We start from the raw sequence: 27369 nt of genomic DNA on the forward strand, positions 1-27369 counted from the left end.
AAATCATTACATTTAAAAATGCTATGATTTGGTTTTTTTGCAAAAGAAGCAATTGTGCTTCTGCTCCTGCAGCACACGTGATCGGCTTTTTGATTTTCTCACCGGATATTGCCTCCTGCGTGAGAAATCTTTGCTCCAAGAATTCCAAAAATTCCTGTATTGATTGTAAATTCCTTGTATCTGGAATTGACTGCTCATACAGCAAGTGTGTTTGGCGATCCAATTTCTTTGTTAATAAGTGTAAAAGGATTGGATCCCAATTATCCGTTTTAATTTCAATATTATTTAATGCAGATAATGTTTCTTTTATATTATCATGCAGTGCCTTTATTCCTTTTGCATCTTTAGATATGGGTGCGAAATCTAACAATTTTTGGATAAGAATGTTGCATAGCACTCTTTTGTTGCTATACCGTTCTTGCAACATTTTCCAAGCTGTCGCAAATTTGCTTTCTGTAAGCGACAAGTGACGAATTAAACGTCTCTCCAATTAAATTAGTTGTTAAATACCACATTTTTTGAATTGTGGGTATTGTTGATTCATGAATCATTTTCTTGAACAAGTCATGAAATTGTTGCCATTTTAGGTTATTTCCATCAAATTTGGGAATCGTTACCTTTGGCAACGGTAATGCTGCCGCCGTAGGGGAACTGGCTACCGTCGCAGCTTTCCTTACTCCTCCAATTGTTTCTTGGAAGGACACAATGGCATCTTTGGCCATTAAATATCGGGAATCGTCATATCCCAATTCCTTAGGATTTTGAAATTTTTTGTGTATTTGGACATGAATGTTTTTAATTTCATTCCAATATTCAAAAATAATTGCCTCAAAATGTTGGCATGTGTCGAGCGTTACTTTGCCCATGATGCGCGCTCCAAGCTGTCGATCAGCGCCCTTTGCTCGCGAAACATGGACTCAATTTCTAGATCCTCATCCGTAGATGCAATTGACTCTGTCTCAGTTTTTAATGCTGCGAGCTTAGTGTTGAATATATTTTGGTATTCAATTACTAAATTTTTTATTTCGATAAAATAATTATTTATAAAATAAGGATGGCTGCTTGATTCTCCTTTTAAAATGGCTCGTATTTTGGCATCTCTGCTGGCAAAATTTGTCCAGAGTCCCTCCAGATTTGCCAACCGCTCCGTATAATATGCAGGTTTGGTTTTTCTGCTGTCGGAATCCTTCTTAAAGTTCCTTATCAGAGATTGAATGCACTCGCCCAACGCCTGCTGTTCATCCAATAAAGTGGTGATACTTGACGATGCCATTTTACTTTATTAAATAAACCTTAAGAGGTATTTTGTTACTGATGTGCCTCAACTCACACCGTGGTTTATTAATATCAGTAAAAGTATCGTTATCACGTAGAAATTGCTGATTGGTTCGCCGAGTTGACCAAATCTGTGCTTTGAGTTATCTCAGGTCGCCTTGTTGACCTTTATTGCTTCTTTTTTTTTTTTTTTTTTTTGACTGTCTATCGCCATGTTGATAGCAGTTAGCACCAGAGTTCGCCAAGTGAACTTCTGTTTAAATGCTGATTGGTCGCCTTGTTGACCAATTAATCACTAACGTGATTGCTTCATTTGACTTTTTTTTTTTTTTTTTTTTTTTTTTTTTTATCAACTGTCGAACAAAGTCCGAAGTCGGGGGTTACCAAATGTGCGGACTTAGAACAAATCATAATGCTGATAATAGTTTTAATTGCATGCCTCAGGTTCAGTACCAGTGGCAATGGTCGCCACAATAAGTACAATACCAATTGGGCTGCGGAGAAGTGAATACGCAAAGAGTTCTTTTCGTACTGATTTTATTGGATACTGCGTGGGGTTTATATACATGTTTTCGGGTCAAAGGGTATTTACTTAGGTCTACTTTTGGGTTACATGGGTTTATCCTATAAAAACATAAACAGCTGGATACAGCCATGGGAACTACTTAGATCAGCGATGGGCACGAGATCTAACGGTTTGAGCAGCAGCTCGCTGAAAAAAAAAACAACAACAACCCCCAGCGTCGCGAAGCGTCGCACCCACGCGACACACAGAATGTGCGAGCCGAGAAAATACACTGACAAAAACTTTTTGAGTAGATTAATATCTTCAGCCATTTTTACGACTGCAAAAGAAATCCAAACTTTTTTCTTTAGTGCAGAAGTCAACGCTAGCCGCACAGTTCCCTTTAAAATTGTTCTTGTTTTTGGGACGATGTGAGTAGTTAAATAAGCCTGGTTTCGGGACCTTTGATGTCGGTAAAAAGGGTAATAAAAATGCAATTAATGGATTAGCTGTCAAAATTAGAGTGGTTTAGATAATAAAAATGCACTTAGTTAGGGGGAGATATGAACCTGTCATAAGAGGGGGTAATAAAGATGGAATAAATTAGGGTCAGTGCATGTAAAAGGACACTTGAGATCAAGTGTTCAAGGGATTCCCACAGGGATATGGATACGAGTGCGAATGCAACGGAGCGATCCCGGTAGCGACCCCGGATCGATGCACGTGCACCGACGACCCCTCACTTAGAGGGTGAGGCAATTGAAAAAGGGCGCACCGGGGAGATCCTGCACCGACAGGAGTGATCCTGACCCACACGTGTACGTTCACCCACTTAAGGCAATTGAAAAAGGGCGCACGGCGGCGGTGCATCCCGTGTACGTTCACCCACGATCCTCACTTGATAAAGGGACGGGGTGTAAGTGAAGAAGGGCGCCAGACGTGAACGTTCAGGCAACATCCATCGCTTGATAAAGGGACGGGGTGTAAGTGAACAAGGGCTCCAGACGTGAACGTTCAGGCAACATCCTCACTTGATAAAGGGACGGGGTGTAAGTGAACAAGGGCGCCAGAGTCGAAACATGTTCCCACCCACGACTCAGGACTGTGATTTTCCCTGTGAGATACCTCACTTGAAAAAGGTCACTTGTTTTCCCACTGAAGGGCCGCTGGAAAGAGGATCAGAGCAGTCAAATTTTCCCACCCTCATCCCACCTACACTAGATCAAGTGCGTGCAACAACCTGCTCAATTAGCTCACCAAAGTAGGGATGGTGAAGGATGCACTTGTAACGGTTTCTCAACAGTCGGTGCAATGTGAAACACCCCATCCACCCAAACTCAAATCCACAGTCAATCTGAAAAGTAAAGGCTGCAAAAGAAATATCCCATATCCCATTTCCACCATTAAAAAAATGCTATCAATTTATTTATTTTTTTTGTAAATATAATTTTATTTTTCAAGTATAATAATCAAAAGCGATGTTCCAAATTAACATACATTTTCATAATTTTTAATGATTTTTGTGAGCGTACAGTAAAGAAATGGCAAGCACATGTATCAACTCCATCCTCGACATTATCATGTGCCCAACAACAAGATGTGAAATGTTGCCCATGAATATTGGAAACCAGCGGTGTATCAGCCATCCTTTTATAAAAATATTTGAGCGACTCCTCCAGATATTGCTCATGTTCGGGGAAAATTTGATGTTTAAACATTTTCATGAAATTATTTATTTTTATTACAAGTTGTTGAATGCTATTACTGGTTGAGATGATGTCTTTGTTTTTTAGTGTTAGCATTTTGATGGATCCGTGTACGTCTACTTGCAATGAATTCAAAAATTTAAATGAAGTAATCCTTTCCAAATTGTTAGACGATACGTTGAACCAATCCAGTTAGTGGCGAGTATTCAACTAGTCGATCATGGATGAGAAGGCAATATGCCTTTGTATTTATCTCACTCGCAACAGTTAGCTCAGTGGAAATTTTTATATCAGTCGCTCCTGATTTGACACTCTCGTTCTGGTATGAGAGATCAACAACCACAATAGGAGCCTTCGACATGAATTCCATCGGAGATAAAAGAGCTCGGGGTTCTCGATTGTAATAGCTCTCTTGAAATTTTGTATACATGTCATACAAGACAGCAAACCGATTCTCATTATATTTAACATTCAAATCCTCATAGGGATATACTTCAGAATTAAGATATACCTTTGCATTTCTCAAATTGTTTGTAATTAGTTCTCCATTCAATGTAAATGCAATAACAGCAAAACGTGGACGTTCTCTGTTTGCAGACATCTTGACATTCCATATATGATGTGTTCCCTGAACCAATGTCGGATTTATATAACAATCCCAACTCCGGAATGCGAGTGGGAGGCTAGCTCCACTCTTTACTACATTAAACATTTTAATTTTAGCACTGTCACTTGGAACGATGTGGGGGATCTTCCAACTTATACTATTTATAGCAATGTTATGGATTTTTCCATCAACATTTTTCACAAACATATCATCAGGGTTTTTCGTAAGTAACAGAACGAGCTCATGTTTACAGTTTAAAACGACTTTCTTATAGTCTTCAGCGAACCCCATCAACATTTTTAAAGGTACAGAAAAACTGAAATGTCCTCCAGAAGGGATATTGTCCCCGCCACTCCACCCCGCATTGCGATAAGCCGCTCCTTCCTGTTGGCCGACTGAGAGAAAGTTCTTAATAGTCGTTGTTATTCCAGTAAAACGCGTCCTATCCAATTCACACCCATTCAACTCATATCTTATTTCATCCAGAAAATAGGCCATGCAATTATTTTTGAGCAAACCGCTAACGCCATTTGTACTTGTCTTTCCTGTATTTGAGTCAATAATTTTGCTAAGCGTTCCTTCAAAATGGAGAAAACTTTCACATGGAAGGACATACAAATCTTGGTTTTGCAAACTGATCCGTACTTCATCATTTGCTTTGAAGTTCTGCTGATATGGATAATATGAATGAAACTCTTTTTTAATAATAGATTCATCGTTAGCAGGCTTTTCCTGGACATAAAAGATCTCATTCATTTGAATATTAGTTGATAAACTTTATTTAATATTAAATCCCAACGATTTCAAAATCAATTTATTTTTTAATGTGAGGGCCGGGCGTTGATGTGAAGATGATGGTGCTTTCACTTCAGCTTTAGATTTGATAATGTTATCAAAGGATCGATGAGTACCCCTTTTATTGTAAATAATCATTCTGTCGGTCGTAAGTGGAGACGGATTGATACAGTTTCCCCACGCAAATTAACTAAATCTCCGTCCTGATCAGTTATCCGTATTTCTAGTGTGCTTATTTCTCTGGTGTTCACAGGCAAATAAATCAAATTTCGTGGTGTTATGTTCATTTTATATCCAGGGGGGACATTGATTCCAAATTCATGAAGCACATGATTTGGTTTATTCCCTACATATGACCCGCTTATAATGTTGCATTCCAATCTAACAGAATTTATTTTTAAAATATTGACGGGATTATCCGAGATGTAAACTTCTTTCTCATGTGGTCTTAATTTTCGTTTATTAAATCCGAATAAACGACCAATTGATCGTTCATGATTAAAATATACGGTCTCATTTTTAGTAATAACTTGAACTTGTAAAGTGTTGATATTACACTCTATTTTTATACTGTCTTGAAGCTCATACTCCTTGAGCTTATTAATAATATATTTTGAAATATCATCAAACTCATATGAGCCAATTGGTATTTCAATGACTTTGTTCCCAATATGAAATAAGTTGTTCCCCTTATCAACATTCGGTATAGAATTGAATGTATAAAAATCAATTAGAGCACATTCATAATTACGTTTTAGCTCAATTTGTGGGAAAAAATTCTCGCAAAGTACAGATGTATTCCCATTTAGAGCTATTGTCAATGATGTAGTCATTATGATGCTTGAGTCTGAACTGACTTTATTCACAATAATATTATTATATTTATATTATCATTATTATTTATTCAAGTATAATAAATTGATCGAATCCTTTTCTATATCGTCCAGCTTTCATATCATCGTCTTTAGAGATTACAAGAAATCCAAATTTATCGACCCAACACTTTCGTGAAATTTCCATGAATGTTTCAAAATTCATATCAGAATGAACATGATCTCGATATATGTGACGAAGGTTCATATCGTCCTGCTTAAACATTATAATAAAATTTGCATTATCTCGTATTAAATGTTTTGGAATATGTGGATACGTTTGACATAAATAGAATGAATCAATATTTCTATGTCGCCCCATACAAAAATAATTGCGAATAGCAGTTTGCTTTTCACACGCTACGTCATCAAACACCATGATGGAATTGTTTTTAGCTTCCTCTGGTGACAAAACACTGTCATTCGCTGAAAATGTATAATATCCCATTCCTCGTATTGGTTTTACAAGTTTTTCCAAATACTCATATTTCGGTTGATATAAACTCTTTGAATACACGTATATATTTTCGAATTTCAGGCCGTTTGGGTCCTCGATTAAGGCAATCATCACATTAGTTTTTCCGCAATTGGAGGGACCTACCACCAAAGCTCTGATCGTGTTTGGGAGCAGTGAACTGTGACGCCGATGTTTACTCTCCCCATCACCACCACTTTCAATGTTTTTTACTATGATTTTTTTATTTTGTCTTAATAAACGCATGTTTTAGAGATATGTACTTCATTCAAAGACAACCAGTCGTTAATTGAGGTTGTTATAAAATGGGTAAACATTTTTATAATATTACCAGTCATAAATCAAATGTCAAACAGGGTACAGGTCTCATAAATAATTTAATAAACACTCTTCCCTTTGAGGCTCATATACCTGGGTATAATTACTGTGGACCTGGTACGAAGCTAGAGAAACGATTAGCTCGCGGTGATCGGGGGATCAACGGCTTAGACGAAGCTTGTAGGGAACACGATATAGTATATTCAACTACAAAGGATTTGGGGGAACGTCATAAAGCAGACTCGATTTTAATTGATAGGGCTTGGGATCGAGTAAAAGCAGCGGATAGCAGCATTAGTGAGAGGGCTGCATCATATTTTGTTACAAACATGATGAAGCTAAAAAAGAAATTTGGTATGGGAGCAAAGCAACAGAAAAAGAAAGTGGTGAAAAAATCTCTTGCATCAATCATCAAAAAGGCAACCACCGAATTGCGAAAGCATAAGCCACTTGACATATTGAATGCTGTTAAAGTGGCACGCAGTGCAGTATCGAAATCAATGGGATGTAAGAAAAATGTTGTAATTCCACGGGTAATAGCAGTTCCAAAAGTTGGTGGTTTTTTACCATTGGTACCTATTTTAACAGCCCTTAGCGCTGTGGGTAGTTTAGCGTCAGGTAGCGCTGCAATTGTAAAATCAATTAACAATGCAAAGATGGCAAAGGCACAACTTGAGGAAAACCAGAGACATAACAGAAAAATGGAATCTGTATCGTTGGGTAAAGGCTTGTACCTGCAACCATACAAGAAAGGCTATGGCATATCATTTTCAAAAAATAATAATAAACAAAAAAACTATTAAATGAGCTACCCAAGAGAGCACTTTCCAATTTTGATATATTGAAGTTTGCCTTTAAAAATATTCCACATTTTCGAGGGGTTTATATGAGAGATGAGATACCCAAAGTACCACATTATTCCGAGTGTGGAATAATAAATTTAGCAGACTCATCATCAGAAGGAACGCATTGGGTGGCGTATTATAAGAAAGGATCAGACTCGTACTACTTTGACAGTTTTGGTAACTTGCAGCCGCCTTTAGAAATAATTAGATATTTAGGGGAAAAAATAAGATATAATTATCAGCGTTTCCAAAAATTTTGTACTTTTAACTGTGGACATTTATGCCTTAAATTTTTGCTAGACTGTAATTCTTCCCATACCCTTCGTAACCACTTCACATGAAGTGGACACTTTGACCTTTTACAAAGCTAGACGTTCTATCCCTTGAGACCGAATACCATAGTACAAGTGGATAGCAGTGGGAGGAGAAATATGCTCCTTGGCGGGTATAAATTCAGGGACCTCGTCTAGGAAAAATATCATTCAGCCACCAGCATCAGCAGCAACAACAGTAGCAGCAACAGCAGCATCATGAACCAGTTCACCACCACCACCACCAGCTCTACCAGCTCCACCAGCTCTACCAGCTCCACCAGCTCTACCAGCTCCGCCAGCTCCACCGACTCCAACAACGCATCCAGCTCCACCAGCTCTACCAGCTCCACCAGCTCCAACTCAACCGCCTCCAACCTCCCCACTGGGGTCACGCAGGAGGACATCGATGCCCTTTTGAGGGATATTGAGGAAGACCCTCAGATGCAGGCCTTCAACGCCTGCAGAGTGAAAAGGAAGTTTACCTTTCACAAGCTGCCGATGAATATACCGTTTCATATTTATTCGGCCAGGCGGGTGACGGGAAGGTACGGCACCAATATTATGGTGGAACTGGATACAAGGAATGTATTCCTCCCGGAGAGGTTCTCGCGCCTTAGTGATGAGGTAATCCAAAACATTTCTTCAGGGTCGTATTCTCTCCAAAAGCTGAAGGATGGGAACGTTAAAATAGATTTAAGTACAAATTTCAATAAATAATAAAAAAAAATTAAAATTAAAAAAAAATTACAAATCTTTTATTGGGAAAAGGGACTTGGGAAAATTCTTTTTCAGCCTTTATATTTCAATAAATAATAAAAAAAAAATAAAATTAAAAAAAAATTACAAATTTTTTATTGGGAAAAGGGACTTGGGAAAATTCTTTTTCAGCCTTTATATTTCAGTTAAAAAATGAAAACAAAAATAAATAAAAAAAAAATTTTTATATATATAAAAAATATTACAAATTTTTATTTGGGAAAGGGGACTTGGGAAATTTATTTTTCAGCCTTTATATTTCAGTTAAAAAATGAAAACAGACCTGGTAAACAGATCAGGTGTGATTATCAGGTCGGTTTATCAGACCTGATACGGTTTATCAGACCTGGTAAACAGATCAGGTCTGATTATCAGGTCGGTTTATCAGACCTGATACGGTTTATCAGACCTGGTAAACAGATCAGGTCTGATTATCAGGTCGGTTTATCAGACCTGATACGGTTTATCAGACCTGATAAACAGATCAGGTCTGATTATCAGGTCGGTTTATCAGACCTGATACGGTTTATCAGACCTGGTAAACAGATCAGGTCTGATTATCAGGTCGGTTTATCAGACCTGATACGGTTTATCAGACCTGATAAACAGATCAGGTCTGATTATCAGGTCGGTTTATCAGACCTGATACGGTTTATCAGACCTGATAAACAGATCAGGTCTGATTATCAGGTCGGTTTATCAGATTAGGTATATATGATCATGATTTATTATTTATTTCTCAGTGCATACCGGACTCCAAGACAGATATAACCAGTATTGTTCTTTCGATTGAAACATTCTAAAATTTCATCACAATGAACCAAAATATTTTATCACAATTGAATAAAACTCGAAATGCTTTAAAAAAAAAATTTTTAGAGCTAAAACAATTTAAAAGTCAGAATACTATGGGTTTAGAAGAAACATTTAAGCCGATAACTGAACCGCTAAATGAACTTGTCAATCATACCAAAAAAATTGAGTACAATAAACACAAAGAGAACCAATATGATAAAACTAAGATGGAGATTGAAAATAAAACTCCGCATATGAAAAAGAGGAAACTTACATTTTATACTGCGCCTAACAAAAATTCAAATGCTGAAGAAGATGAATACAATCTATCGGATTGGAGGTTGAAAAGTGCTGAAGAAGATGATTATGAGAATACTCGCAATGATAATAGAGATGATGATGATGATGATGATCAATTTTACTCCCAACCCGCTATAGACGATGATTTTTCATTCTCACCACCCGATCACCACTTAAATAAATCACCTGCAATATCAAGTCAAACGTCTCTCCACGCAGCAAGTGTATTATCAAGGCAATCCTCCCCCAATTCATCTCCATTGATAGCAACTCAACCTCTGTTTGAAGAGAGCCCGAAAAATTTTAATGTTAGTGAACTGGCACGAGAACGAATTTTGGATAAGACATATGGACCATACAAAAATGAAGCTGGGCAATTAATGTTGGGAAATAACAAAATAAATGTAACCAACAATATAATTGAATTTGATGATGGTCAAAACTGGCGACTCACAAGCGGATTATATTCTCTAATATGTCACCACCTCCCAAATAATTATAGTGCAGATGACCTGGAAATATATCGAGAAATATTAATAAAAACAAATGTGTATCGAAGAAATTTTCAACCAAATGGACAAGTGAAAGGAACGAGAGCATTGAAATATTCGAAAATTATTAAACCACTTTTAGCTAAGGTACCCGTCGCCGAATCTACACCCAAAGGGAAAAAAGAAATAATAAGTGGGTCTGGTTTCATGACACTTGAGATGAATAAGCCTAAGTTCATATACTGGGACGACCCAAACGAATTAGTTGAACGACTTCAGCTCTTAATAGCATCGGAATCAGCAGGCAATCAAAACCACAATAATGAGATTACATCGATAATTGAGGAACTAAGAGAGGCTAAAATTATATTCTAATTAAGTATATAATTATGAAACATTTACAAATAAGATTATAATCATAATGTCCGTTGACAAGTTTGGACGTTTTTTACATGACAAGCAGAACACTAATTTAAAACGATATGAAAAAACTGGGACAGGACTCTTCATAGATACGGATGGAAACTTTAATATTCAGCGAAGGCGCTTAAAAAATGGAGACTTTCCAAAAGAGAATTCGGACTTAGTCATTAAAGAATATGTTGACAAGGCTATACTCGATATAAGAGCATCGCTAATGTCACATCAAGAGGAGTTAATTATTAGTATTCCTGATGTGAGGGCCACCGATATTGAGGATCGTTTAGACAGACTTGAGGTTATTATTTCAAGTATTATTGAAAAAAAAGGATATTCTAAGTAACTTGTGTGAAAATGAGTAGACGGGGTATTATTAATGAATTACATGCTCCTGCACGAAAACATTTTCTACGTCGGTGAGTTATTACAAAGGGAATAAATTGGTTATGGCAGGCTGACTTGGTGGATATGCAAAAGTACTCTCCCACGAATAAGGGATATCGCTACCTTCTTACAGTTATTGACACCTTCTCAAAGCTCGCCTTTGGTGAAGCACTTAAGTCTAAGACTGCTTCACATGTTTCTGAAGCAATGGAAAAAATTTTCAACTCTGGGTATGGAGTACCTAAGCATCTACAAACAGATGACGGGAAAGAGTTTTTTAACATACAATTTAAGTCGTTGATGAATCGTTATGAAATAAATCATTATTCGACATTTAGTACTCTAAAGGCTTCCATTGTGGAACGATTCAACAGGACATTAAAAGAACTAATGTGGAAGGAGTTTTCTTACAATGGGACCTATAAATGGATCGATATGTATCAAGCCTTAATTAACTTTTACAACAATAAAGTACACAGGACTATAAAAATGGCTCCCGTAGAAGTAAACGCCGAGAATGAGAGGCATATCTTGCAAACGGTCTACAATAATATCAAAATGTTTGCAGGTAGCAAACTGAAAATTGGTGACAATGTTCGAATTTCAAAATATAAGGGAGTTTTTGAAAAAGGGTTTACTCCGAATTGGAATGTTGAAATTTTTACAATATACAAAATTCAAAACACTTATCCGGTAACATACCTATTAAAGGACTTGAATGGAAATCCCGTAAAAGGCGGATTCTATAAGGAAGAGCTGAAAAAAACCCGATTTCCCAACACATATCTAGTTGAAAAGGTACTTAAAAGACAAGGCAAAAGAGCACTCGTACGTTGGTTGGGCTTCCCGAAAAGTGACGACAGCTGGATAAATACATCTGAAATTTTGTAATGAAATAAACATACACATACAACACATTTTTTTTTAATTTTTTTATTTTTTTAATTTTTATTTATTTTTAATTTTAACTTTACATTATACATTATATTTTAATCTTAGATCTAAACATTTTGAATAAATTATTTTAGTTTAAAACTTAAATACAATGTTTTATTTACAAATTTGAATTTATATTTTATATCACAAATTCTGGATTTTCTAGTTAAGCTATTTTAATATAATGCCAAATTAAATCTCGTTCATATTCGTCGAGCGCACTGTTTGTTTCCTCCAACTTTCTTTTTAAGTCTTCTCTCTTTCTTTCACTCATTATCGCAAGAGTTTCATTATTTAACCCCCGTGCTCTGTCTGCTAGAGATGAGATACACCCCATAAGTTCCCCTTCTCTTGTCGAATAGTGTCCTATCGCTTTTGTGGCAATTCCGTCTTCACATATTAGCCTCTTGTCATCCTTATTATCTAATGTAATTTTTGTAATTTTGTATGTATTAATTTCATGCCCCCTAGACCGAAACAAATACACGCTATCACTTTCTTGTTGTCCTGTGAACAAACAATTTTTATATTTCTCGAATGTAATATTCTCCAAGGCACTTCGCTTCACGCCCTTATTTTTTTTGACACATTTTTCGGGCTCGCTACCTGCACTTGACGCTGTATAGGCGTACATCTTAGACCTTAGACCCACAAACTCTGTCATTGGCCTGCCATGCAGCTCATCCTTAAAGTACCCTAAGCGCTTCTTGTTACACTGCGGAAAACCATATTGCCTAGCCAATTCATCAGGGTATTCAGATGTATCAAATTTTAATTGAATATCATCTCGAATGTCCTTATATAAATCCTCTGTCTTTATGGAATAGATAAATGAATCTGTATCCATATAGTTTAATTTCAGTGCATCTTGAAATTTTGGTTTCATATAAGAGTAGTGAAAATCGTACATTTTCCATTTGGATAACTCCAACACTACAAAACCTAGATATGTTGGCTTATCACAAACGTTACGCAACCTATTCATTTGAATTGCGTACATGTTTTCACTAAACTTAGTTGCACTGTGAAAATTTGATTTAGCTATTAGGTCCCTAGCCCATAATCTCGGACGCCCACCTTTTGGACCCACAGGTGGAGCTTCCCATTCTGTCACTATCCGAATATCTTTGCGCTTTAAGCTGTTTTCCATCGTTTTACCATAGACGCTGTTGTTTAAAAGCTTATACAAGTCTTTTTCGAAGTTACTTTTAGCCCTAGTCCTGTGTGCAGTGTTAATGTCAATATATTCTTTAAGCCAGGGTTTTTGCTTGAATCGAAGGATATTGTGAATCTTTTCAAGTTTCAATCCATTTAGTAAGCATTGCTGCAAAGTTCTGTAGTGCATAATGTATTTATTTTTATCGCAAAGATCCGCTATTAACTTTGCAGTCTTGGATTTTTTTGAAGGACGTCTATTTGCGGGACAGAAAGGCAGGTCATTGTGTTGGTCGTGAAGTGCATATGGGTACTTCAAGTCGACCTCTAGAATGTATCCATACTCACTACTTTCAGAAATAGAATTAATATTAAATGATTCTATTTCTGAAGGTTCCATCCATTTAAAATCGCCATAGGGGAGTGGTTCAGACATTGCCCATCCATATAAATTGTTTGCATCCACATACATCAAATATTCCGATTCCTTAGTTGGATCGAAATCTTTGAGGTATTTGTGGTTCGCTTTTGTATATCGATGACTACTTTGAACTAAACCCCCCCGAATTCCACTTTGAATAAATGAAATCATGTCTATATCCGATATTAACTCGAGGGATATTTTGGTAGTCTTCAACATCGCATCCCATGAGAAGCCCGGAGTTGTATAATAATGGGCAGGATCGAGTTCGTAGATACCTTTACAGATAGCCCTAAAATTCTGAAAGACATCTGTCAGCAACAAATCGTCTGTCTTCAAATATAGCTCTAAATAATCTCTAAGTGTTTTACACTTGAAGTGGGACCAAACCTGAACTGCATGGAGATAATCAGCTTCAGAACATTCTGAGTCTGTTAATTTGCTGAAAAATGCACTCCTTGGTGGGAGACAAGTTTCCATCAGCTTGCGCTCAGAATCTAAATATTCATAGGGAAATACACCTTTCCTACGAAGCAAACTAAAATCAGTACTATTTGGAAATTGATTTCGAAGAACTTTGAAATCCCCTTCATTTAAAGTTCCTGCAAGGTTGTCTAGGCTAGAGGGCATGAAACGAATAGTATCTAAAAATCTAATTTCTAATTTATTTTTTCCTATAGGAATATATTTTGAAATTGAAATGTATACCTCCTTATTCAAGGGAATTATTTTAATTTCACCCTCAATCTCCCCGAGTTCTTTCACAAATAAATGAGCATCGTATTTAGACATATTGTGAAAGAAAACAGGTATGAAATCTCCTGTCTTATACTTTAGGTTACACTCGCTATGTGCAGCCCCTCGAAATTGACCTGTAAAATGACAGTGATCTCTCACTCTATCATTTCCTAAAACTCCCTTACATATGTGGCAGTTAAGGGCCTCATCGAAATCATAAGCATCCAGTGCACTCATTTGAAGGGGGACTATATAATTCATGTACTTCTCGTAAATAGCAGACAAATCAGACGTTAAACTATCTACAAAAGTGCGCCCGACATTTGAACCTGTCTTTGAAACATATTTGTCTAAGGCAGGGTCAAATGAACACTTAATATAATACCCAAAGGCAATCGGAATATGCTTATTTACTATTTGCGTCTTCTCACTTACATCTATCGTTGTGGGCTCGAGTATACACTCGAAGTCGGCATACACAGCAAAGGGTACCTCCAGCTGGCGGTTAATATGGTCGAATTTGATGACATCTCCTTCCTTGGGTGCTTCGCTCACAATGTTGGTGCATCTTTCTGCATGGCGTTGAGCTCTGGCCTCATTTGTTGAGTATGAGAGGCACTTGTTGCAGAACCAACGCTTATCACCGTTTTTTCCCAATTGTGATGATAGAAGTCTGTAAAACAAAAATGTATTTATATGTATAAGTGGATTGACATAAAAATATAATTATTTCATATATATTTTTTTTTTTTGATATATTTATGTTTTTTCTTACCCGGACATATTTTTAATCCACATGTAATGGCCATAATTATCGGGGGTTGGTCCATCGAGGAAAAGCATATTTACGTGGTTCTCCTTCTCCTTTCCATTCGAATATAGTGGGCCGTATACGGTGTCCTTCTCCTCATCATACCCAAACACATTTACACTTATGTGAGGGTTTTGAAGCACGAAATTGTCAATGCTCTTTATTTTCATCGGGAACGTCAACCCAGTAAAATCGATTTTTATATTATTGGTGTGGATAATTGGTGATTTAATATCCACACCATAGGCATTGCACCTTTCTCCTTTCTCTTTTAAGGGGTTAAGTGCTGAGACTATTGCCCACTTGAAGCAGAAAACATCCCTATTCTGCACATTGATGCATGCTCTGCGTTTTTTAAGAGAGGGAGGGAGATCGAAATACTCAGATCCCTTGAGAGGAACACATTGCATCATGTTCAACTCGACCCTAACTATGCGTGTTAGGGTCCATCCACTGTCCTTCTCTTGGAACTCACCCATTTTCGTAATAATGGCTTCAGTGTGGGAATTATATAAATCGGATAAATTTGAGCCAATCGTAAGCAGAGTCATCTTACTCTGAAACGATTTCATTTCCACTTGTGTTTCATGTTCTTTAATTAACATGTATTCTGCAAACAGTTCAAAATTTATTTTTGAAGCTGTGTGGAACGCTAGCACTCTTTCGATATGAGGGAGTAGCGCTTGGCCCGCTTCATTTAGGAATTCAACAGGAATCCTAAGAGCTGCTCCCTCATTTATGAACATATACTGAAGGATGCGTCCCTTGTATCCATCGATGATTTGCTTTACACTCCCATCCAGGGGTCGGGTAGCAAAATATTTGTGCTGCTCCGTCCGCACATGGTTGTGCCATTGAGTTGATAGGGGTAGGTATCGCTGGCAGGAGTTGCAATAAATTGCATTCATGTTGTTGTTGATGATGTTGTTGTTGTTGGCGTACATTTTTGTATTTGTTTGTTTTTAAAAACTTTTGGTTTTTTGTTATTAATTTTTTTAAGATTTTTGGTTTTGTTCGTTTTTGATTGTTTTAAAAAACTTTTGGTTTTTGTTATTAATTTTTTTAAGGTTTTTGGTTTTGTTTGTTTTTGATTGTTTTTAAAAACTTTTGGTTTTTTGTTATTAATTTTTTTAAGGTTTTTTTCGATTTTGTGTATTTTGTAAATTATATTTTACAAACTTTTTTACACTTTGCACTTGTTTTTTATTTCACTTTGAAATTTTCGGTTGCGGTTGCGGCGGCGGTTGATGGTGACGGTTGAGACACAAACTAGGAGTGATTCTTAAGTCACAACTAGTCTTTTCGTAGACCCGCAAAACTATCAACAAACAAATACGAAAAATGTGGGACAAACACTTGATGTCCATTCCCAACCTTTCCATCCTTTTTTGAAGTGTGATCCAACTTCGATGAGTAACCGTTACAAGTGCATCCTTCACCCATCCAGATTTTTGGTGAGCTAATTGAGCAGGTTGTTGCACGCACTTGATCTAGTGTAGGTGGGATGAGGGTGGGAAAATTTGACTGCTCTGATCCTCTTTCCAGCGGCCCTTCAGTGGGAAAACAAGTGACCTTTTTCAAGTGAGGTATCTCACAGGGAAAATCACAGTCCTGAGTCGTGGGTGGGAACATGTTTCGACTCTGGCGCCCTTGTTCACTTACACCCCGTCCCTTTATCAAGTGAGGATGTTGCCTGAACGTTCACGTCTGGAGCCCTTGTTCACTTACACCCCGTCCCTTTATCAAGCGATGGATGTTGCCTGAACGTTCACGTCTGGCGCCCTTCTTCACTTACACCCCGTCCCTTTATCAAGTGAGGATCGTGGGTGAACGTACACGGGATGCACCGCCGCCGTGCGCCCTTTTTCAATTGCCTTAAGTGGGTGAACGTACACGTGTGGGTCAGGATCACTCCTGTCGGTGCAGGATCTCCCCGGTGCGCCCTTTTTCAATTGCCTCACCCTCTAAGTGAGGGGTCGTCGGTGCACGTGCATCGATCCGGGGTCGCTACCGGGATCGCTCCGTTGCATTCGCACTCGTATCCATATCCCTGTGGGAATCCCTTGAACACTTGATCTCAAGTGTCCTTTTACATGCACTGACCCTAATTTATTCCATCTTTATTACCCCCTCTTATGACAGGTTCATATCTCCCCCTAACTAAGTGCATTTTTATTATCTAAACCACTCTAATTTTGACAGCTAATCCATTAATTGCATTTTTATTACCCTTTTTACCGACATCAAAGGTCCCGAAACCAGGCTTATTTAACTACTGATGTGCGAGTTCGGTCGCTTGTGTTTTGTTGTTGCAAACTCGGGATCGCGGGGATGTCCTCGCTACCTGCGCCAAAGGTCAGTGTGGTTGTTTTTGTAAATCTTCACGGTTCGCTGATCGCGAGCACTGCACTTGTGCGTCTGCAATTGTGCGACATGCTGGCGCCTCCGAAAAAAGATAACGGTTTGAGCAGTGTGAGCAAATTGAGCCACGGCGTGCCCATCGCTGCTCTACACAGACGGATCAAAAACAGATATCTCTACAACCTTTGCTGTTGTCGATAGCAAAGGTAAATTGATCTCAGGAGGAATGCTGCCTTCCTACAACTCCATCTTTACTGCTGAAGCCTTCGCCATACTCCAAGCCTGCCTCTTCGCCACCAAACAAACGGGACGCTTTGATATCTGTACAGATAGCCTTTCAACATTATAATCTTTACGGAACTGGGGCAACACCGATCCCACAATCCAAAAGATAAGAAAACTAACCACCACAAATTCTAACAAGATTACCCTTTTATGGGCCCCCAGTCACCAAGGAATAAATGGCAACGAACTAGCAGATCGGGCCGCACAGGACATAAGACTCCAACCGTGTTTTCTTTTTACACCATTTAACACCAAAGACATAAAAAACAGGATCCATCTTTACCTTAAGGACAAAAAAATTTTGGAATGGGACCGATATGACCACCGATATTTCTCCATCAATACAGCCTTCTCAAAAATTTCTCTGCCTGTCCACCTCGGAAAGCAGGCCTGTTCAACATTCATCGGCCTTCGCATTGGACACACTTGTGCTACACAACCACAACACACTCCTCACAGGAACACCACGGCCGTCTTGCCTTTGTGGCGAACGGCTTGATATTGATCATCTACTTGACTCCTGCCGTCTTTTGGAGAGCGTCAGGGTTTCCATCTTTGGGCAAAAAAAAACCTTCAGGAACATTAAAAATAGTATCACCAGAAAACATAATGAATATTTACAAATTTATCATCAAAACCAAATTGAAAATTTAATCCCTTCTTTTAAATCTCGAGACGTAGCTAGTACTCATTAAATAATTCGTTAGATTTAGTATTGCATACTAAATTTAATTTTGTTAAAATAAAATAAATAAATAAATATTATTTTAGAATTTCAGCTTTAATTTTTTGAAAATCGGACAACTATATCTTATAGCTGCCATAGGAACGATCGGAGAAAAAAAAATTATAACTTCGTTGTTTTTCAACGTATTTTCATCAACTCTGAGACATAAGCTTATTTTGTTATTTCAGAATTTTGGTATACATTTTATGAAAATTGGACAACTATATCATATAGCTGCCATAAGAACGATCAGTAGATTTAGAAAAAATGTAAAGCTGGGAATGTAAAACTAAAACTGTCAAACTGTAAACATAATAAGTATAGGCAAAATGTAATGAAACTCTGTTTTTCAGCATTTAAATCTATAATATGAACATCAAAACCAATCTGCAAGGGCATAACAGGTTGGCTGATAAGTCCCCGGTCTAACAAAGAAAAACACATTTTTTTGTCAAAATTCGTTATTATTATTTAACATAGTTCCCTTCAAGAGCGATACAACGATTATAAAGACCTTCCAATTTTTTGATACCATTTTGGTAGTACTCCTTCGGTTTTGCCTCAAAATAGGCCTCAGTTTCGGCGATCACCTCTTCATTGCAGCCAAATTTTTTCCCTGCGGGCATCCTTTTGAGGTCTGAGAAAAAGAAAAAGTCGCTGGGGGCCAGATCTGGAGAATACGGTGGGTGTGGAAGCAATTCGAAGCCCAATTCATGAATTTTTGCCATCGTTCTCAATGACTTGTGGCACGGTTGTTTTTGGTCAAATGTGAGCTCGCGCGGCACCCATTTTGCACAGAGCTTCCGCATATCCAAATGTTGATGAATGATATGACCAACACGTTCCTTTGATACTTTAAGGCCTATGCTATCTCGATCAACTTTATTTTACGGTCATTCAAAATCATTTTGTGGATTTTTTTGATGTTTTCGACGGTAACCACCTCTTTCGGGCGTCCACTGCGTTCACCGTCCTCCGTGCTCATTTCACCACGATTGAATTTTGCATACCAATCAATTATTGTTGATTTCCCTACGGCAGACTCCGGAAACTTATTATCAAGCCAAGTTTTCGCTTCCACTGTATTTTTTCCCTTCAGAAAACAGTATTTTATCAAAACACGACATTCCTTTTTTTCAAATTTTTTCACAATAACAAAAGTTGCTTCACAAAAGACGCTCTATCTCACAAACTAATTGACTGACAGACGTCAAATTTTGAGACGAATCATTTAAAGGTTAGTACTATATAAAAATAATATGCATTCAATACTAGCGACGTCATCTATGTGTCAGACCGGGGACTTATCAGCCAACCTGTTACAAACTTCGGTGTGCCGAAGCTAGCTTCCTTTCTTGTTTTTTTTAATTTGTCGATAAGTTCTATGATAGCTTTATAATATATTCATCCGATCCCTTGCTGCATGCAATTAAATCATTGATAACCGATTCATTTTTGGGTAACAATAAAAAAAGCGTACAGTTTGATTATAGTATGTATATACCAATAACTCCTATTGAAGCTGCCATAATATGGTATATTCGTATCGTTTTCATAAAATAACAGCCGGAATTTGATATAATAAAATATGAACATATCTCTGGGTAGATCAAAATATGTTGAAAAACATCGCACAACCATCGACTATCCTAAATATTCGACAAAATAATAATAATAAGGCCACATCCGGTGGCCAACACATGCAACGGCGAATATGGTGACCAAGCACTCCGAGGGCAATTGCCCGGAGTTGTTGCTGACCCGGCACCCGGGAACACTCGGGCGGCGCATGATCGACATGCGCCGGATACCAAGTGCTGACCAAGCATCTTGGTGGCAGCGCTGCGGCGAGCCGAAGACTACGAGCCGCGGCCGGTGTAGACCTTTAGTTTAGTTTTAAATGGTAACTCCGCAGCCTTAGCTGTGTCAATTAACAATATTTGTAACATTGATTTTATCTCTTGCCCTAACGGGTTTAAGATTAATAAATAAACAAGAAATTAAACTTGGCCTGTAACTACCATTGCCTTAGCAGGCGGTTAGGAAATAGGGTAACAAGTAACTAAAAATATAATTGGCGCCCAACGCAACCGATCTCACGACCGCGTTTAAATGAAGTTAGCCGAAAAAATAAGAAAAGAGCACTCGCGCGGAACCGGGAAAAAAATAGTTCTATTTTGTAAAAAGTTACAAAAAACTCTGCGAAGTGAGTTCTCATCTTGGTGTTAAAATTTTTTTTTATAAAAACTCTGTGCAGTGAATTCAGCAAACAAAAGCAGAAAATATATAAAAAAACAAAACACAAACATTAATGGCAACAGTGTAAAAAAAATTGACCAATAAAAGGTCGGACAACAATTTCTTTGTGAAAAAATAATTCAACAAACTAGGCAGAGCCAGCCCGAATAGCCTAGTAAAATTATCAACAAGAATTGGCAGAGCCCTCCTGTATAGCGCCCAAATAAGAACACGTCTTCATTTGCTGAGTTAATATTTCAAACTGATTTTTCTTTATTTAATTCTTAGCTTATATAGCTAACATGAGAATGTATTTTAATCTTAGTTTTAGACCCACGCATCGGACAGTTCCCGATCGTGAGAAATATTCTAAGTGCGATAAGGGTGCACACAGTCACCCCGATAGAACATATCTTAAACAAACCCAGACCGCTCACAGGAGGTCATATTTTGGGTTGCTTGTTTTACATAGGCCCAAGTGGCGGTTGTACTAATAGATAGACCAGTACAGTGCACTGCTGCAGAGATTTAATTCGTGACATATGCATCTTATCTATATTTGTGTTCATGCGTGAAGACCTCCCGCATAGCCAAAAAATAATTTTAAAAACTAGGCAGAGCCAGCCCGCATAGCATAGCGAAAATCAACAAATTTGGCAGAGCCATTCCGCATAGCCAAAATAAAAAAATTAAATTAATCAAATCATCAAGGGCAGAGCTAATCCGCATAGCCCAACGACAAAATCACCGACGGAAGCAGCGACGACAAGCAGCGACGACAAGCAGCGACGACAAGCAGCGACGCACAGTAGCGCCTCTCGAACAAAAGCCGTTGCAAAAATCGAAAAAGTCATAATCGCAAAATCGATTTAAACCAAAAGAAATCGACAGAGAATTTCCCAAGGATTCCGAATCTGTAACCAAAAAATTTTCAGATTTTTTTGAGGAAGATATGAGCATTCAAAGTCGAAATTGTTTTCCGTGTATGCGTCATACAACAAAAAATAGGTAAATTAGTCGACTTTCAGGTAATATTACACAAAAACTACATAACCAATGGTCTTGATTTTTTTTTTGTGACAGGTATATTCATTACCTCTTATTCAAATTTAAAAAAACGGTAGTTTTGTGTGGGTTGTACAGGTAAATCGCTACCTGCCAGGTGTCCATTTTTTTCACCTTTTACTGGCTAAAGTAGTCTATAACTTCTGAAGCTGCCCAGAGCCGGCGACTACACTATGACTATGCACTGCGTGTATCTTTCCTGAATCAGAATCCGTTTAGAAAGTCTGCGTCCAGTTGCGACTCTGGCATTGCGAAGCAAAACACTGAAACAATTCAGGGTAAAATATACCAAAATACCGACACAATTTCATACAAACCAACAAAAAAGTACTAACTGTAGCGCTAACGGTTCTGTGGCGGTTAAACTTGGAACAAAAAAAATTTTTTTTCAGTTTTCAAATTATTTTTATTTAAGCAAACACATTAAAATAAAGATAAAACATTAGATAAAAAATATTTTTAAAAAATTTTCTTCATTGAGAAAAAAATATTTCTTCACTTTGATAACCTTTAAAAAGGCGAATGAGTGGGCGTGGCAGATTTTCAAATAAATGTGTTAATTTTACAACAATTACCTGTCAAATGGTGTCAAATTATTTAGTTATCTTGTTTTGTTCAAAAGTTATGATTTTTGCAACGTAAAATGAGAAAAGGCGCTACTGTGCGTCGGTGTATATATTGAGGTATTGAGCATGGTCCTGGCCTGACTTCCAGTCATTTGGTCCCATGAATTGTGACGACGCGACTGGTCGCCACAAACTTATAAATATGTAAATAATACCCTAAAATTAAGCTTAAAACTACTTATGTAAATATTATACCTAAAATTAAGATTAGAACTAAGCACACACACTCACTCAGCCGAGGGCAGCGCGCCGAGGACGTCCTGATGCTGTCATCGTGCAGGCAAACGGCAAGTCCTACAGCGAGGTGCTAGCCATGGTGACCAGGAGGAGCGACAAGCAGTTGTCGGCCCTGGGTGCCTGTGTCTCCAAGGTCCGTCGCACTAACAACGGCAACCTGCTCCCGGAGGTGGCCAAAGGGAGCGTGGAGAGCGCCGAGACCATGAAGGAGAGCATCGAGAGGGTGCTCGGTGACTCCGCGACTGTTCGTGCGTCGACGGAGAGCACGAAAGTGTTGGTTTTGGAGATACAAAACATCGACTCCATCACCTCGAAGGAGGAGGTCTGTGCCGCTATCGCCGGCCAGTTCAATTTCGAAGTTGGACGTGTGAGAGTCCGGAGCATGCGCCGCGGCCACTCAGAGACGCAGCAGGCGGTGGTCAGTCTGCCCATCCCATTGGGCAAGGCAGTTTTGCAGCGTGGCAAGGTGCGTATCGGATGGTCGATGTGCAGGATCCGGGAAAGATCCGGTCCACCGAGGTGCTTCAGATGCCTGGAAACCGGGCACATTGCGATCCACTGCAAGAACCCGGTGGATAGGAGTGCCTGTGGCTATGCGGAGCGGGTGCGCAGCAGATGAGCGACATCAAGGCGACTGACGGCTTTATCAGAGCAAATGTTGGCGGTACGTCGCTATACAGCTGCTACCTGGCGCCCAGGCTTTCGCTGGAGTCCTTCGGTCGGATCCTGGACGAGTTGAGCATCGACCTCCGGGGTCGTAGCAACGCGGTGGTCGGTGGCGACTTCAACGCCTGGGCTACCAAATGGGGATCTTCTCGGACAAACGCAAGAGGCCGCGCGGTGCTGGAAACCTTTGCCTCGCTGGACGTCGTCCTCTTGAATGAAGGCTCCCGGCAGACCTTAAGCAGGGCAGGCGCGGGATCTGTCATCGATCTCACTTTCGTTAGCAGTGCGCTGGCCCGCCACGCCTGTTGGAGGATCGGGGAAGTCTACACTGCCAGCAATCATGAGGCCATCGAGTGCACGCTAGGGTTGGGCGGCCGACCCAGTGGCCCCCCACCTCTACCTAGAAGGGCGTTCCGGCAGGACACCTTCAGACCTCGGGCCTTTGTAAGCGCCCTTGAGGGATTCTCAGTGGACGAAGCGGACGGAGCTAACGGGATGGCAAACAAGCTGGCTGACGCCTTGGAAAACGCTTGTGACCAGATCATGCTCCAGAGGAGGCCATTTCGAGGAAACCACCGCTCGGTTTTCTGGTGGAGCGAGGAGATCGCTGAGCTACGCCGCATCTGTCACCGCTCCAGAAGACTGCTTCAGCGAACAAGAAGCAGCCCGCTCCTTGTGGAACGTAGCGAGCGATATAAAGCGGCGAGAAAGGCGCTGAAGATCGCTATTAGAGACAGCAAGCGGAAAAGCTTCCTGAAGCTGTGCGATGCCGCCGAGGATGATCCATAGGGAGGCGCGTACAAGATGACGGTGAAGAAGCTCAACGCGGGGGGAAACGCCCCATCCGACCCGGAGGCACTGGAGGGGATCGTCAAAGCCCTATTCCCAGATGGTCAGCCTGTCGGAAGCTTCCCAAGAGCTGAGCCAGGAGAGTTCCGCAGCGTCACGGAAGCCGCGGTACTGCAGGCCGGCAGAAACATAAAACCCAAGAAGGCGCCGGGACCCAACGGGATTGCTAGCAGAGCGATAAAGCTGGCTCTAGCGTTGCTGCCGGAGCAGGTGGCCGGGCTTTTCAACAAATGCCTCCAGGAAGGCACGTTCCCTGTAAGGTGGAAACGGCAACGGCTGTTATTGCTGGCCAAGCCAGGCAAGCCACCAGGAGAGGCTTCCTCCTACAGGCCAATCTGCCTGCTGGACATAGTAGGTAAAGTCTTCGAGCGGGTGATCGCAACCAGGATGACAGAAGCCGTCGAAGCAACGGGCGGCCTATCCACTGAGCAATACGGCTTCAGGAAGGGAAGGTCGACCATGGATGCCATCATGAAGGTGGTCGAGACAGCTACGGAAGCCATCGCTGGTTCCAGGTGGAAAGGAGGAACGAAATCCTACTGTCTTGTGGTAACTCTGGACATTAGGAACGCGTTCAATACGGCTGATTGGGGGCGGACACTGGAGTCCCTGAGGATGTTTAACATCCCTAGCTACCTGCTCAATATAGCGCTAAGCTACTTTAGCAACAGAGTGCTCACGACGGACACATGCCAGGGTTCCAGAGCATACAAAGTCTCAGCCGGAGTCCCGCAGGCCCCGTTTTGGAACCCCTGCTCTGGAACGCCATGTACGATGGAGTGCTGAGACTCCCAATGCCAGAGGGCACCAGCCTGGTTGCTTTTGCCGATGACGTCGCCATAGTGGTGGTAGCCAAGGAGCTAGCTACGGTGGAGGCTCACGCTGACGCAGCGGTGCAGGCTGTAGAGTCGTGGTTAGCGAACGCAGGGCTGCAGCTGGCGGCCCACAAGACGGAGGCGGTGCTTGTCTCAAGTCGAAAAGCGGTGGAGACAGCTAGCGTGAGGGTCGGTGGAACCACAATACGGTCCCAGCGGGCAATCCGGTACCTTGGCGTTCTCCTGAACACGCGCCTGTGCTTCAAGGAGCACCTGGACTTTGTGCACAAGAAGGCAAGCGGAACCGCAGGAGCTCTATCCAGGATGCTGCTAAACACTAGAGGGCCGAAGCAAGCAACCCGGAAACTGCTCACGACGGTTGTAACGTCGCAGATGCTGTATGCAGCGCCAGTGTGGGCGGAAGCAGCTAAGGTAAAAAGCTACGTGCGAGGGGTGGAGGCGAGGGGTGGACGGCTGTGCGCCGTCAGGATCGCGTGCGCCTTGCGAACCATTTCGGAAGACGCGGCGCTGGTCATCGCCGGACAAGTCCCGCTGACGGAGCTCGTTCGGGAGAGGGCGGATATCTACGCAGCCGCGCAGATCAGGGAAGCAAACCAGCAGACTAGAGCAGAGTCGAAGACTACCGCCAGAAGGAGAAGCCTCGAGAACTGGCAGAATCGCTGGGACTCGTCGCAAACAGGACGCTGGACGCACACGTTCATCCCCAACCTTACGAGCTCCCCGTCGTAGAGCCAGGGGGAAATTCTTGGCCAGCGTGGGAGCCCTGCGCGGACTGACGAGCCGGATATGGAGGAGGAAAACCCCTGCGCGGGCAGGTCTGCACTAGCGAGCTCGCCAGGTGCACCGAGGGATGAGGAGGAGGAGGCGGCGTTCGGGAGGAGCAATAAGCTCTCCCGTACGCCACCGATGTACGAGGCCCATGAAGGTGGGCAGAGCACAGGCTCTAGGCCGCCCCCTAAGAGGCTGAGGGACCCGGCTAGCCCGACTAGCTCACCGAGAACTACGCCGGCGAAGAAGAGCAAGGCTTCAGAGAAGGCAGCCTGCCTGCAGGATCTGCAGGAGATGGGCAATCTATTACAAGAGGTCTCATCCAGAATGATGGATAAGTCGACGCGGCATATTACCGTGCCGCTGAGAGAAATGATTGCCAGGGTGAAAACCCTGCACTCGAGCATCCTTGCGGCAAGCAGAGCGGCCGTGGCAGGAGTCAGCGACGGGCAGGAGAGCCGGGTCGCAAACAACCTGTGTCGGAAATGCGCCCAGATTACCAAAAGCGCGGACCCTACAGGGTCGGTACCAGCCGCGTCTGGGCCACTGACCGCTCTGGCAAGGCGGCCTTGTGGCTCTGCGGAGCGGATGCTCCGGAGATGTGCGACACCAAAGCAGCAGAAGGCTTTGTCCGGCGAACGTCGGCGGCACTTGGCTGTACAGCTGCTATCTGGCACCCAGTCTCTCATTGGAGGCGTTCGGCAGGATTCTGGACGAGCTGAGCAGCGATCTGCGTGGGCGGAGCAACGTCGTGGTTGGCGGCGACTTCAACGCCTGGGCCATGGAATGGGGATCCTCCCGGACCAACGCCAGAGGCCGTGCGGTGCTGGAGACCTTCGCCTCTCTGGACGTAGTCCTTCTGAACGAAGGCTCCCGGCAGACCTTCAGCAGGGCCGGGGTGGGCTCGGTAATCGACCTCACCTATGTCAGCAGTGCGCTGGCCAGCCGCGCCCGATGGAAGATCAGCGAGGCCTATACCGCCAGCGACCACGAGGCTATCGAGTGCTCGATAGGCGCCGCGCATCGCACGAGTGGGTCCCTACTCCCGGATAGGAAGGCGTTCCGGCAGGACACCTTCAGGCCGCGGGATTTTGCAAATGCCCTCGAGGGCTTCACGGCTTGTGAGGACGATGGAGCCAGCGAGATGGCCAACAAACTAGCGGCTGCGGTTGATGGCGCGTGCAACCAAAGCATGCTACTGAGGAAGCCGTTTAGGAAGCATCACTCCCCGGTGTTCTGGTGGAGCGAGGAGATCGCTGACCTTCGCCGCAAAAGCCTCCGAAGCAGAAGGCTGCTGCAGCGAGCTAGAGGCACCTCGCGCCTTCCTGCGTGCAACGACCGCTACAAGGTGGCAAGGAAGGAGCTGAAGACTGCCATCAGGAACAGTAAACGCGAGTGCTTCCTCAAGCTGTGCGACGCCGCCGATGAGGATCCTTGGGGAGGAGCCTACAAAATGGTGGTGAAAAGGCTCAATGCGGGCGGCAGTGCCCCAACTGACCCGGCGACTCTGGAGAGCATAGTTGGCACGTTGTTTCCTAACGGGCGGCAGGTCGCGATCAGCCCTAGTACCGAGCTGGGCGACATCCGCTGGGTCTCGGAAGATGAGGTTCTACAGGCCGGCAGAAGCCTGAAGATTAAGAAGGCGCCGGGGCCGGACGCCATTCCGAGCAGAGCAACCAAGCTTTCTCTATCGCTGCTGTCGTCCGAGGTGGCCTGCTTGTTCAACAAGTGCCTCCTGGAGGGGACGTTCCCCGACAGATGGAAAAGGCAGCGGCTTTTGCTGCTGCCCAAG

General features: G+C 41.7%; 1 protein-coding gene and 1 long non-coding RNA gene across 2 annotated transcripts in view; both read left to right on the forward strand.

The window, feature by feature from the left end:
• The window catches only part of ORY (Occludin-Related Y), a 370091-nt gene that overhangs the window by 83540 nt on the left and 259182 nt on the right, over positions 1-27369 (forward strand). The window lies entirely within an intron of this gene.
• On the forward strand, positions 3975-4629 carry LOC138929169 (uncharacterized). The gene is made up of 3 exons (XR_011445615.1): positions 3975-4316; positions 4368-4523; positions 4580-4629. It is a non-coding gene; the product is annotated as an uncharacterized lncRNA (long non-coding RNA).

Source organism: Drosophila kikkawai, chromosome X (assembly GCF_030179895.1).
Source record: "Drosophila kikkawai strain 14028-0561.14 chromosome X, DkikHiC1v2, whole genome shotgun sequence".
NCBI classification, from domain to species: Eukaryota; Metazoa; Arthropoda; class Insecta; order Diptera; family Drosophilidae; genus Drosophila; species Drosophila kikkawai.